Genomic DNA, 6,000 nt, shown 5'->3' with positions numbered 1-6,000 from the left:
TGTACACTTAGTTCCATTAGAACAGAGGCCATTTTGCAAGCCCTGAGAAATGATGCCTGGACTTAAGAAAACTGCAGACTGGCAGATTTATGCTGAGTCAGATGGATGCAACGATAGGGCCGCCCGACTACAAGATGGTGACGGACCCTTTTAAGGTCTTGGCACATGGCCTTCTGCCTCAGGTCAAATAAATCTGGGTTTCTGGGGTAGGGATAGAGGGAGGGGGAGAGGGCGAGAGAGAGAGAGAGAGAGAGGAGGAGAGAGAGAGAGAGAGAGAGAGAGAGAGAGAAAGAGGGGCAGAGGGCGAGAGGTAGAGAGAGGTAGAGAGAGAGAGAGAGAGAGATAGAGAGAGAGAGAGAGAGAGAGAGAGAGAGAGAGAGAGAGAGAGAGATTGAGAGAGAGAGAGAGAGAGAGAGAGAGAGAGAGAGAGAGAGAGAGAGAGAGAGAGAGACGCACGCACTGGAACGCTTAAACCTCCCAGAAACTGTGAGTGGCTTTTTGTGAATTGGCCAGAATACGCGTTATATAAAAATGTCATTATGCCAGAGAACCTTGACTCAGGAGCATGGTCCTATCCGAGAGTAATGTCATTTTTTTTCACACCTCTTTCACAGGTTGTGCTTTCCCTGATCAGCCACACTTCTGTTATGTTATAGTTGTTCCCGGTTAGGTCCTGTAGGAGTTCATCTAACCGTGAAGTAGATCTGGTTCCGATTCGCCCATTGATTTCTCTGTCCTGCGACCGCTTGCTACATTTACATGCATGAGGCCAATTTCTTACATAAGCTAGTGTAAGGTAAGTGGTCTTCTATAGCGCGTTGCCGCCACTAATGTCCTCGCTGCATGTGACTCTGTAAAGGAAAGCGAGGGAGAGGTTTAGGATGCAAGAGGGGAAGGCAAGCGCTGAAATCTGTGGAGTTGATGAGTGCATAGGCAACATGTCTACATGCTAAGCCCTCTTTGTGAAAAGTGAATTAATGTTTCCCCTTCCTTCTGCCCAACAAGTGCCAGAGACGCCTGTGGAAAACCTTTTCCATCCTGGACCTCAGGGCAGCCAGAGGGTCTGGCAACCAAAAGCTCATGAAAGCCAGCATAATTGGTTGGAAAATTGACAGGATTTACATGAGAAAGTAAATGTATTTGTGAAATGTAACACAACAACACATCACAGTATCACTTGAAATGCCTGATGCCACATGATACAGATTTCAAATCCCACTGTTCTTCCTTCATGTCCTATGATCAAGATGGCAGATTGAGTAGAGGAGAAATATTTTCGGCATGGCTGGAGGAAAGACATATAAATAAAAATGGTGGTGAGAAAACAATTGAAGAAATTGGGGAAACGCCTATGGTAGAAGCAGGGCATTGATGTAAATAAGTGGTATTGATGGAATTTTAACGAGTAGGAAGGAATGGAGTCTACTTTATTACATTTCAATATAATGCAAACGTCAGCAGCATTTCCCCTTCTAAACTTCTAGCAACAAGCTAATCTACACCCCTCAATCACAGTCCTTTATAAGAAACCAGCTGGGGTACACAGCGTTGCCCGTGTCCTGATCGAGTGATGTACCATGTGCCCTGGAGGATGTTGCTCTTGTCCTCTGGTGGGCAAGTTGTGCAGCTGTTTGTTGTTGTGCTTCAGAAGCTCTTAATATTGATTTTCGCTTTGTATCAGATGGAGCTTTTCCAAGTGATGTTCGTTTTTTGTGCGGCATGTTTCAGTCACTCAACGGCTCCAGCACATCTGAGAAAATGTCCAAGAAAGATTGCTTGACTGTGCCCCCTTCTGGTGAATGAACTTAAGTAAACTGTAAACTTGCCATTTCCCATATTTGGAGTGGCGTGAAAAACATTTATATTTTCTTTTTTAATTCACTTTAAAAATGCTTTAATAAACACTTTCGAACTGTATACAGTTCAGTTCAACTAGCTTTATTTCGCCAAAATTGTCGCAAAATCACACTGTTACGCTCACCTGGTCTCTTCGGGGATGTTGGGGCACGGTTGGAGCCCTCCCTGGATTTGGCTCCCCGGGATCGATTCTCACCCCCAGCTGCTGCCAAGTACACTGTTCTGGATGCTGGTACTGCCCCTGTGGGAACACGAGAGGCAATGAGAAGGGTGTGGAGGTATTGTGACTCCCCTCTGACCTTTCGTGCCAAAATAAGATAAGTAAGCGTTTACCCATATAGGCTTACCTGATATATAGTTAGGGCGAGCTCTCCATCCTGCTTCTCATCAGCAGGGGGGCTTCAAGATGACCCAGTTGCTTCACTGGTCCATAGATGTGGTGGCACAGCTGTTACCAAACCACTTTGAAGGTAGGAGTTTTTGTGATGATTATTGTTCATTTAAGTATTAATGTCTTGTTACATGATTTAAGTTTGTACTCTTAATAATGTCTCTGTCTCCCTTATGGGAGATGGCGGCCCAGCGGAGTCATTGTGCCAGTGGAAGACTTCGACGTGTTCCCAAGAAGATGACTAGTTGGAATCCAAACGTTAGCGCTAGATGCAATGGCGCGTTACCTTAGCAAATGTCTCTATTAGGTTTCTAACCTTATTTGTTCTTTCCTCCTGCAGGTATAGTCTGGAGGCGCTTGGAGGAGAGTTGCGGTGCGCAGACCTGGCGGCGGGTGAAGGATGCCTGCGACCGCGACAAAGCTGGCTGTGTAGAACTTCTGAGTTGGTGTCCAAGCTGAAGGTCAGGTAAGGTGTGCAGTCGGTGGTTGTATTCCACGAGCCAGGTAAGTGCGCTCTGGTCGATCGTGGATGGAGTCACTGCGAGCAGGTAAGAGATGCTTCAGCGATGATTCAGCTGGTTCGGATAGAGAAAACGGGTAAATTGCGTCTCCGCAATGGTTTGGCTGGCTATGCAGGTAAGATGCTTCTCTGCGATGGTTTCACTGGACGACAGGTAAAAAGCTTCTCCGAGATGGTTTAGCTGGAGAAGAGGTAAGATGCTTCTCCGAGATGGTTTGCTGGGAAACAAGTAAGATGCTTCTCAGGCAGCGGTGAGCGTTACGCTGCTTAGGCAGAATAACGCGAAGCCTAGGCCTGTGGGCAGGGAAGGCTTAAATAGCCTGGTCCCAGCCACGCCCCCGTGCTCTGCTAGATGGTTCCACCTTGCCACTCCCAAATGATGCTGCACGTGCAGCTTCATTGATTCCCATGGCCACGCCCGGCCCAGATACACGTGGTTGACTGATTCGAGATGGAATGACACGTGCCCAAGGGAAAAAAACTGGACCCTTTAGGGGATGTGAACTGGGGTTCCTGTCCAGTGGCCATGACACATACATCACTAAGAGACAACACATAAAATTACATCATGATACACAATGATACAAAATTGAGAATAAAAGCAATCAGTTTTAGCAAGGGATCTCCAATAACACCATGCCCATCTGAGAAATGTACAGGTAGCAAATACAGCAGGGGTATCAGTTGAATTTAAACACATCTTCATGGCCTTCTCTATAGTTCTCATACAGTAGTGACACATTTCAAAGAAATAACCAACACATCGAACATTTTGCTTGAGACACTTTTCCAAATGTTGCCTCCTTCTGTAGTGAATCGGAGTGAGCATCAGTAAATGCGGGTGTCTACGGAGTGAATATTTTGTATCCAAACATAGACTACAATCTTGCCCCAGACAAATGAGGAATCCATGCAAAATTTGATAGCAGTGGGTTCAATGGTGTGGATTTGTATAGCCGGACAAACACAAGCACATCCACATTTTATTTTTGCATGTAAGATTTTTGCATCCAAACATAGACTACGATCTTGCCCCAGACAAATGAGGAATCCGTGAAAATTTGGTAGATGTGGGTTCAACGGTGTGGATTTGTATAGCTGTACAAACATACACACACACATAAATACATTCAGCTTTATGTATAAAGATGTCATGAATCAGAGGATGTTGTCGAGGGATGGTGTTCTGAGGGAGGATCGCATGGGTAGGGAAGCCCCCTTTGGGATTGGGGATGACTAGTCTCAGGGAATGCAGTATTCTGTCGTACACCCTGCTTTACAACCCGCCACGGTCCCGTCTGTACACTTACCCTCTTCCAAACGAATAGGGCGTCAGTGGAGTGGGAGCTGGTGGCACTGCCCAGGGAAACAAATGGGCAACAGGAACCATCTGAATCAACTGCACCCATTCCTCCACTGGCAGCTCGCTTGGCGGCTCGGAATGGGTCATGTAGGGCATTGGATCGATGTTTTTCTGTGTCACGTGACTCAAAAGAACCAACCACCTGTTAAAACTACGGAACACGTGACACGGAAGCCCAGATTACGTGCTGGAGACACGCATCAGGTGACACAAAAAACGAGATCATCTGACAACCCAGCACCAGGATAAAAACATTGAGTACGTGCTGTCCAGTGCTTCACAGCTGTACTCTTCGGCACTGTTTGGCGTACTTCTGTTTTTTGTCTCACGGCTTACTTGGACCACGGATTTACATACGGGACTTCATTCGCTTCATCCCTGCATTGTTCTTCTCGCTCCTGCTGGTATACCGACCCTTGGACTGCCTTACCTGGACTTCTACTGGTACTCCTTCGCATTTGTTGTTTCTTTGAACTCTTGACTTCAGAAACCGCCGGGACTGTTTTGGATTATCCTGCATCATTGTAACGCTTTAAGACTGTGCCCGCAGTTATCACGGGTATTTCCAGTGTGTGCTCTACCTGCCGCAGCACCGGGCCCTGTCTTCCTTCCAGCTGCCGCTGACCATGCACTGAGGGTACCTTGAACGCCTCACACCTTGCTTACCCCAACGATCCCTAATTGGTTGACCTTCCGTCCTTCTCCCATTTAGGTAAGCCTACTAGTGGGTTATAGCTCACACGTCTGTTTACTGCTTATTTGGCCTTGTAGTAATTATACGCTTGCCTTACAGCAGTTGGGGGTCTCCGGCGTTCCTAGTTCCTGGTATTCCATCATCAATACCTGTGGCCTCAAAGATCGCACAGGGAGTTAATTAAGTATCTCCCTGTGTGGTACTTGGGGACAGAGGCTGTCATAATCTTCACGACCATCAAGTCATAACAGACTGTGAAGCCTCTTTTTGGTCATCCGGATTATGGAGGCCTCAGCCGAAGACCCTGTGGCTGCTTTAGTCCAAGCAGTCACCGTCCTCAGAGCAGATATGGCCGCAGCCACTACGGCTCTCCACCACCCGCTTGACTCCTTACAGAGTGCTCGCCACCCTCTTCCCACCGATCCAGAATTCAGGGATGCACCACCACAGGCTTCGGCTCCTGCCAGTACCCCTTCCGCTCCTGTCCCGGTGGTGGTTCCTACCCCTTTTCCATTGGCCGCCCCCGAGAGATACCATGGTGACCCCAGAAAATTCAGCACGTTCCTCAATCAGTGCAAACTACACTTCCTTTGCAGACCCCTGGCATTTCCTGACTCTACCACCAAGGCCACCTTCATGTTGTCTCATTTGTCCAGTATCGCAGCCACGTGGGCGAACCCTTTGTTAGAAAACGTTCACCTGGCCCTCTATGATTTCGATCTGTTGCTGAGTGAAATCTCCAAAGTATTCGATACTAGACACAAGGTCCATTCTCGGGATTTAGAATTGCTTGATCTCGCCCAGGGTAAAAACCCCCTCATAGAATACATAACCCGCTTTAACCAGCTGTCGGTGGAGACCTCATGGCCTGAGAGCAAGAAGGCCGTGGTTTTCTACAGGGGACTGTATAACCACATGAAAGACGCCCTTTCTGTTGTACCATCCTTTCCTGCGTTATACCCCGATCTGGTTGATCTGGCCTTACAAGTAGATGCTCGGAGAGCCCAACGGAAGGCAGAAGCAGGGTTTTCTGGTTCTCAAACCCTTCTTCAACCTCCCGAATCACCTAGTGAACACATGCAGGTCGGGGGAATATGTAGCCCCATAACCAACACGGAAAGGGAACGACGGAGAGCGGACAATGCCTGCTTTTATTGTGGCCTCAATGGACACTA

The sequence above is a fragment of the Ambystoma mexicanum genome, chromosome 11, assembly GCF_040938575.1.
Source record: "Ambystoma mexicanum isolate Mex_15411 chromosome 11, UKY_AmexF1_1, whole genome shotgun sequence".
NCBI lineage: Eukaryota > Metazoa > Chordata > Amphibia > Caudata > Ambystomatidae > Ambystoma > Ambystoma mexicanum.
This window is presented reverse-complemented; position numbering follows the sequence as displayed.